This window comes from Rhagoletis pomonella, unplaced genomic scaffold (assembly GCF_013731165.1).
Source record: "Rhagoletis pomonella isolate Grant_MI unplaced genomic scaffold, Rhpom_1.0 Rhpom_scaffold_00006, whole genome shotgun sequence".
NCBI classification, from domain to species: domain Eukaryota; kingdom Metazoa; phylum Arthropoda; class Insecta; order Diptera; family Tephritidae; genus Rhagoletis; species Rhagoletis pomonella.
This window is the reverse complement of record NW_023458560.1, coordinates 19256151-19265531: the sequence shown is the minus strand read 5'-3', so window position 1 is coordinate 19265531 and position 9381 is coordinate 19256151.

Sequence of the window (9381 nt, the reverse complement as noted above, 5' to 3'; positions counted from 1 at the left end):
TATATGTAAGTGTACATACGCACCCCAAGCATGCAGAGCGCCGCTCTGAGAGCGGTGACAACACACACATATACATACATAGTACATACATGTTTATCCGTACAAATCGCGTGCTGTGGTGTTGATGGATATTCAACATTTGAAAGCAAATTTATATTGTGGGTGTAGCTGAGTGCGCAAAGATGCTTGCCACAAGTTGTTGATATCCGGACATGGTCGGGTTCGAATTCCACTGCAGGCAACATGCAAATAAAATTTTTTTTTTAGTTTTTGTCTTGATTATTCACTTCACGGATGCTTTTTCAGTACGAACGCGATCATTTTAATATGCGCGTACTTGAATTGAATATTTACCAATATACAGTACTTTCGTTGACGTTTATAGTAGGATCAATTACGTTTCTATTTGATTTTAATATTTTTTTCCCTCAGTGCATAAGTTTCAGCCATTCGAGCACTCGATGCGTTACCAGCTGATGGCGGTAGAGGAAGTAGAAAGCCTAATTTATTTAAAAAAGTATAGGTGAAGAGAAACTTGGCTTCACAAGGTGTTTCTTATTGGCGATAGTTAACACGAAAAACAAAGGACTGTCAAGCTATGTATGTTTAGTTAAAAGTGCGATTTCACCATTTGGGACCATTATTTATGTAGTAATTTTAGTATGCCATCTCTATACCTTACTTTAGTAGCTGTGCTATGATTTGACTCACAACAATATAACAAAAAACATAAAAAGGTGTCCCATTTCTAAATGCCTCTATTAATGTACATACTTCATTACGCTTCACTGACGTTTAACCTTTTTTATCTCTTTCCCTGCTTTTTTGTGGCACTTAAAATATGTATGTATATTGACAAACGATTTGTCAGGAACAAGTAACTGTAATTTATGTGAGAGATTGCAAATGGATGTAAATATGTATTTTGAAATGTGTGTCAGTTTAATAAGCAGTGAGCATTTATACGCAGATAAGCATGTACATGTTTACATACACTTACGTGCGTACGTTCATCTGCAGCTAACGGCTTTCTCGGGAATTGCTTCCTGGCTCAATGAGTCTTGTTTCGCTTAAAGATTTCTAATGCTGTGCAGTTATCACACGCTTCACTTCATTCGAAACGAAATAAACTTAGCTTTCGAACTGAATTTTGTTGTACTTTGAGTTCATAAATCTTAGCGTGAAATGGCCATGCTTGCATAGAGCATACAATGGGTGGAAAAGGTAGGTTGCCTACGTATTTTTCATTTTTCGTTCTTTTGATCGAAATTCTTGTTTTGGACTTGATTTAAGTATCCAGTTATTTTATATGAACTTTTTATTCGCATGTCTCAAAGTGGGTATTAGGAAAATATATATTTAGTAGGAAAAGCGAACACGTCCTTCGAAAAATCAATTCGGACCAAACCCGAAAACTCTACTTTAGGATAAATGTTAGAATTCTCCAACTCATATCCCTAAAAAATCGTCCGCAAATTTTGTCAGCACTAATAAAAGAGCGGATAATGTTACTATGAACCCATGCAAGACAATTACGGCTGCATGACAGTGAGAAGCATGACTAAGTCGCTTTTGAAAAAATTGGAAAAGTCATATATTTTGACGACAATACATACTAAGTCGTTGTTAAGTCAAAATATCCGCTAACCGCAGTATAAGTATGACATCGACCTACCGCTAAACTTTTGTACACTCCCTCGGGTTGTTACGCTCTCGAATGCGCTCTCTCTTGCAAATATTTTGTGTTATTGAATGCATTTCCAGTAAAAACTTGCACGTACTAGTAACAATTCGTAACATTTTTTTGATATTGAATGGACCTAATATGTTAAGAGAAGTTAAGCAGATATTACTCATACGCAGTGTAGCGTTGATTAAGAACTTAAGGCGCTGGCCCAATGCAGGCTTGCTTTGCATGCCTTACTTACTTTAATATGTTTTGATTTACTTCAAAAAGGTACTCGTTTAGCCAAATGGCGGCTTGGAATGCCGTCAAAGCTACCAAATGTGTAGTTATAAAATCAAGGTCTGTTTCCTTACACTAAGAATAATTTTCCCACAAAATTTCAGAAAATTATAAAAAAAGAAATACAAAACAATCTTTTCGGATTTATTTTTAAATTAATCCGAATTAATTAAAAAGGTACTCGTTTAGCCAAATGGCGGCTTGGAATGCCGTCAAAGCTACCAAATGTGTAGTTATAAAATCAAGGTCTGTTTCCTTACACTAAGAATAATTTTCCCACAAAATTTCAGAAAATTATAAAAAAAGAAATACAAAACAATCTTTTCGGATTTATTTTTAAATTAATGCGAATTAATTTTTGAATTTCAAAGGAATGATAATAATTATACATATATGAATATATGTACATTTATTAAAAACAAAAAAAAAAACAAGTTTTTCTAGAGACTTCTGACCAGTAGTTTGACATCATAAATATCGTCAGCTTTGTGTGAAAAGTTGCTTAGCCCACATTTTTTGAAACCTCATATTTTGATAAAGAAAGCAAGAGAAATTAAGGTACTTGTTTTATTTTTTCTCGTTTATGTTCAATGAAAGGCAAATTTTCGAAGTCTAAAAGAGGCCCCGAAAATCCGTTAATGCCAAAATAATACGAAATCTTTTAACTAAAGATCGAATCCTTCTGATTCGTTTGGAGTTTTGCTTTGCTTCAAACACGCAAAATGGTGTATTCAAAGTTCCCGTCAAATTTGTAAAAATGGACTTAGCAACTTTTCAGCCAGCGATATGCTAAATATAAATATGGAAACATAGAATCACTTTTATTAAACTTTGAATTTATATATATATATTTTTTTTAATTACGTAAGCAAATTCTTCTTCATAAAAGTGTGGAGCAGTTTGTTTGAAAAAGCCTACAAAACGTTTTCAAATAAAACTTTGAGGCGCTTAAAGCAAGTGAAGCAAAGCTGCCATTTGGTCAGCCTTTAGTATATTCCAAATAACTTTTAACAGTTCTCAAAGCGAAGCAAGCAAAGCAAGCCTGCATTGCGCTAGTACCTTTAGTCGATTACTTACGATTTTATGCTTTGACAGGGATATAGCATGTATTTAGGCACTAAGTGAAGTGTGAAAACAGTGTGTGTTCCCTGTAGGGAAACCCCGAACTGGTGAACCAAATTTATAGTTCCGTACTAGATCTTTATCGCCAAGAACAAACCAGTCCGATAGTAACTAGATCGCCACCAGTTCATAAGCAGCGAGATGTGGTAAAAAGACCATTTCATTTTTAGAAATCTATATCTAAAATGACGAATTTAGAACTGGTTCGGAACTACCGAAAAAGAGATGCAGCGGGGGGCCTGTTTACTTTAAATAGATTTTCGCTTGGCGGGGTTTTCGTTCAAATATGATTTCAGTCTACACTTCGCAGGTGCTTTTTCATAGTTTGGTAATACAAAACTAAAATTTCTGTTAACACTTTAACATTTTGGGACCTTCTTGAATCTAACCAATAACAGCAAGCAACTCTGCAAATTCAGCTACAGCCAAAGGTATGTTAACGCGTTTTAAAATGCACAATTTGATTTACATTTATTTAAACAAATCTGATTTCAGATTGAAAACACATTTCTTGCAAATAATTAAAAATCACTACCATGGTAAAACCAAAAAGACTATTTGAAAACATCTTGTTACTTTTTTGTCTGTCGATTTTATAACTGGTTCGAAACTATAGAAAACATGGTTTAAAGCGAACTAGATCCCATCTGTCGAACTTAGGACTGGTTCTGAACTATAGAAAAGTAATGCAGCGGGGTACAATTAGTAATTCCTAAGACATCGCCGTGTTAAATTCACCAGTTGTTTGCATGCAAAAGAGATTTATCGACAACTAGTAGATTTTCCTCGCAGGGTTCATATATGAGTGAGCAGCGCATAGAGCACAATGACGCTAGTCAAAACTCGTTAAGGTATAACGTGTATCAAGCACTCGATAAGATATTTATTGACCGGTATTGATATATTTTTGACTCGTCAAAGTCAAAGCCATCGTAGTTTATTATACATACGCAGATTAGGGTGTCTGTTAATTTATAAGTTGGTTTTTTTTTGCTGCAGCCTTATAAATTTTAAATGTTTGTCTTAAACCGATATCCAATCTAAATAAGTATTAAATTTCTCATTAAACCGTGCCAAAATCATGTTCCGTTCCCCATTTAGGCAACATAGCTTTTTTTGACTATTTGCTTTTAATTTTTTTTCTCTAAAATAAATAAGGATACCGTCCAGTGTGCATTTTTATAGTGAATTGAGCATTGTCCAAACAAGGTTTCAAATGATTTTTCGATAAATTCACAGCTCCGAAAGTTATTCAACATTAAAGTGGTGTTCATGGTGGACATTATAGTTTTTCAAGTTTTGCTACCGTTAAAACCTGGGAAGTAACCAACACCCTATTATATGTGTGTGTTTGTGTGTGTGAAAAAATCTCGAGTTAATAACATCTTAGCGCTCAACAAAGGCCTCACTACTTCCATATCCCCACTTTGCATTTCACCACATCACTCATACGCCGTGTGTGCCGCATGCACCCGTCTACTTTCCAAGTGCACTTTAATCTTGAATAACTTTCGCAGGAGGAAATTTATCAAACAATTATTATTTTATTAAAAAACCTACTTGGTTGGACATTTGATTCTCGATTAAAATATACATTGGTTGGTTATCGCTGTACCATTATTTTATTTTTTTTCAGAGAAACAAAATTGAACTCAAGTCCAAAAATCCGTTGTTATTTGACTGGGAATATGACAGAAAAAAGCCAGATTTTGAAATAACAGGTACTCTAATGCCAATGTATATATACATACATATGTAGGTACATATTTAATCACTTTGCTTTATTTGACAAGGTCAGCATGAGAATTCATGGCCCCCAATGTGTAAAGAAGAGCCGCACTGAGCGTTGCAAAGAAGGAAAACCATATAAGCTGCGGCGGTAAGCATGCTCTAAAAATATGCTTCTTTAGTTAGTTATTTTTGATTAGGAATGAAGAAATAAAAAAGTAGTCCCCCTATGTGTAAATTAATAATCTACCACCTGATTATTGACTATCCGCAACTCACAGACACATACATATCTACATATCTTTTCCACGCAAAACCATTTACTGAACCTCTCTAATCCCTCCGAACAAAATACCAAAAAATTTATACACCTTCTTATCATTAGTCAATTTCAAAACAATTAGATAAATTGTTAAATTCATACTGAAAATCTGATGGAAGTGCTAAATATATTTATTGTAGCAATATTTTTTTTATAAATTGTTTGTACCTTACTTAATATTCTACAAATAAATCTGTAGCACTATCTACAAAGGCCTTCAGCCAGTCATATAAAACCTATTTATAAAAACCAAATTTTAATAAAGTCATATAACATCCAGCATATATTCTCCCTTATAAAGTGGGCGAGAAAATTCGTCAGTGTAAAAACTGTATTATATACGAGCCTATTGGGTGTTTACTTAGCTTCTCATATCACCCTAACGTTTTTTATAATACATAACTTAAATTTCACTTACTAACTTATGTACCAACTAAATATGTAGCCAGTATTCTGAGCATATTTCTTCATTACTTTTCTTCACCTATTCTCACTTATTTTTCAATGTATAAAATATCTCTCACCTTCTGACATTTACAACTACATTTACCTTAGCTAAGCTTTGCACCACAAATGAGAGCTCATCTCGCCTTGCATATAATTTATCCGTTTTTTCAGTTAGAATGACTGCCTCATCAACTTTGCGCAACCTTAGCGTATTTGTGTTTTACTCTTTGTCTATATCCATGAATTAATGTATATTAGACTGCATCACTCCCCACAAAAAAAAAAAATCGGTACTGTTTTTCCATTTGTATAAAATCCATTACATTTTAAGACTTTGAATAATATTATTTCGATATATTAAGATTAACGTGAGCTGGACTAATTCGAATATACAAAAAAAAATTAGCTTTTTTATGAATAAAACTGTTTTTTTAAGCATTTTTTGAAAAAGTTAACTCAGATGACAAAAACGTTAAAGTTTAAAAAATTTTTATACAAATATTAAAAAAAAAATCAACAGAATCATAACAATGAGATTTTCGATGCTGTTTTTGAACCTTTTTCATAGCATAGTTTAAGAAGAACTTGAATAACTCAGCCGAAACTTTACCGTTTTATTCTTATGAGGTGCCATTGGAAAGGTATCTTCTCAGCATTTTTATTTCTTTGCAAACAAACTCATTCAAAGATTGAAAGGGAAAGGTAAGATGAACGAGCATCATTCCAAGTTGAATTAAGACGTGTTGGTATTTCAGAAAAAATAATTGCAACTTGAATAAGTTTATTTGCAAAGAAATAAAATGGGTGAGAAAATACCAATCCACTGATGTCTCACAAGTTTTTCTTAAACCATTCTTTGAAAAAAGCTGAAAAAACAGCATCAAAACTCTCATTATTATGACTCCGTTGAAAAATTTTTTTAATATTTTTATGCAGATTTTGTAAGCTTAAAATGCTTTGTCATCTGAGAGGATTTTTTACAATTAATCCTTTAAAAATTATTACTATTATTCATAAGAAATTACATTTTTGGAGATATTTATTTTCAAATCGGTCTAGCTCACGTAAATCTTAAATCCGAAATATTTTGGTGAAGGTCTTCAGATATATAAGATTTTGTAATCCCGGCGGAAAAACTTTGACTTTTTTTGGTTGACTTTTTTTGGTGATTGGTTGGTTAGTTTCCAAAATGCAAATAGACCGATGATAAGTTGTTATGAAATTAAACACCGATATAGTAAGTTAATACAGAATGTGAAAGTAAATGTAATTTGGAGCAGCTGTGGTGGCTTTGATAAGTGCACTGCCCCTTGGTAGGACCCTGGCTCGATTCCAGGTTCGACCAACCAAAAAACCTAGGTGACACTTTTTTGAAAATTTCCCTTTTGATGCAGAAATGCATCTAGATATTCATATGGGCGATTCCACCGTCACGGGTTGGGCATTTGAACAGAAAACATTTTTCTTTCTTGTTTAAATTTAAGTATAAAATACTGAACAATTTTACATTTTGATAAAGCTACACCTAATTGACTATTATCTATATATTAATACGCTAACATAAATTTTGTCTCCGTTCGTTTGGCGATTCTACCGAACCGATTTCAAACACCATTGGAAAGGCTTTTTTCTCTAGATGAGCAGAGTTTTTATGGTTTCAAAATTGGTTGAAAATTACGGCCTAAACCGTCGATTAAACATTTCCGATTTGTGTATAGATGTTGCTGCAACATGTTCAATTTGACATGTTTCGCATGTTGTTTCACTTCGCATTCGAAATTAAGCTTTGAAATATAGACAAATATGAAGATGAAGAAATAAATGCTAACGATGTAGTCAAAAAAAAGAAGAAAAAGGTGAAGATAAAGACGAAAATGGAGACAATGACGGATAAATAAGAATTAGGGTAACTGAAAGGGTAAGAACATTTCTTGAATTTATGAAGTGAACTTTTTTAAGCAGTTGGTTGGTAAATTGTCAAATTCAAGGGGAATAATGAACAAGAAATGCTTCTCAGCGGTTTAGCGGTTTGAGAATAAAAACAAAAACAAAGATGCCTAGAGATACAGGCAAAAACGAAGATCAAGGTAAATTTAAACACTTTAAGGTAAAGGTGAAGAGGAATATGCAGAAATAAAGATAAATATGAAGAAAAGGATGAGGATGAAGACCGATATTGTTATCGATATAAAACTCGATATTTTTATCGATAAAATAATCGATATTGCTATCGATAAAATAATCGATATTGTTATCGATACTGTTATTGATTAAATAACCGCTATTGTAGTCGATATAATAATCGATATTGTTAGCGATACAATAATGGATATTGTTATCGGTATAATAATCGATTAAATAATTGAGTTTGTTATCGATTTAGTTTTTATATTGTTAACGATATGTACAATAATTGATACTGCTGATTGTTATATTTATCGATGATTTAATCGATTTTACAATCGTTGTATATTTCTATATGTTTATGGATATTGTTATCGGTATTTTTATCGACACAGTTGTCAACAGGATTATCGATATACTAATCGGAACATGGAATGTGATCACATTACATGACATCACATCACATTTTATCACATGATACGAAGAGACATCTCATAATATGATATAACATCACACGATATCACGTGACATGACATTATATGATATGACATCACATTATATGGCATGACATCACATGACTTGACATCACATGATATGACATGACATAGCATTACATGACGTGGCATCCCATGATATGACATCATATGGTATGATATCATATGACATGACATCAGAGTATGTGACAACAAATGACATGACATCCTATCACATCACATAAAATCACGTCACATCTTATCACGTCATCGCACCTCATCTCATCTACGTGAATAGCAAAAGAAAATGATATAAGCAAAGATGTGAAGACGTGGCATCACATGATATGACATCATATGGTATGATATCATATGGCATGACATCAGAGTATGTGACAACAAATGACATGACATCCTATCACATCACATAAAACCACGTCACATCTTATCACGTCATCGCACCTCATCTCATCTACGTGAATAGCAAAAGAAAATGATATAAGCAAAGATGTGAAAGATAAAAGCAAAGATGAAGACCAAAGTAAAGTTACCGATTTCAAAACCAAAAACACCGTTGGAAAGGTAATTTTCTGTAGATGAGGAGAGTTTTTATATTTTCAAAATTGGTAGAAAATCGTCGTTTAAAAATTTCCATATTGTGTATGGTTGTTTTGCGTGTTAAGGCGTGTCGCACAAGGGTCAAAGTTCCGATTATCCTATGAAGACATCTTAACCGACTCCAATCGGTACCAAAATTTATATGTGATATCTTCGACTATAGCAGCATCGCGACGTAGGGGTTGAGGCTTAGGGGATCTGGTGTAAAAATTTGCTTCCTAGATTTAAGGACCTCCCTAATGTATATATGAAATTAATTTCAAAACGCTTTAACAAATCGCTACTACTATATGCCACTCGAATTCGATTTAAGCGCGTGGTTTAAATGTATATAATTCTTTCATTTTTTATAGTGAAAATTATCTCATTAAAAAATAAATATTTTTACATTTTTATATTCGCATAACGGTTGTTTGTGACAGCCAAAACTAATTGAGATAGATATGGATAAATGTATATATAAACAAGTAAGAAAGTCTAAGTTCGGGCGGAGCCGAACATTAAATACCCGGCGCAAGTATTAAATATATGTTTTTTCACCCTTCCGAAACCTTCCGCTAGATGGTAAGCCGAGGTGTATC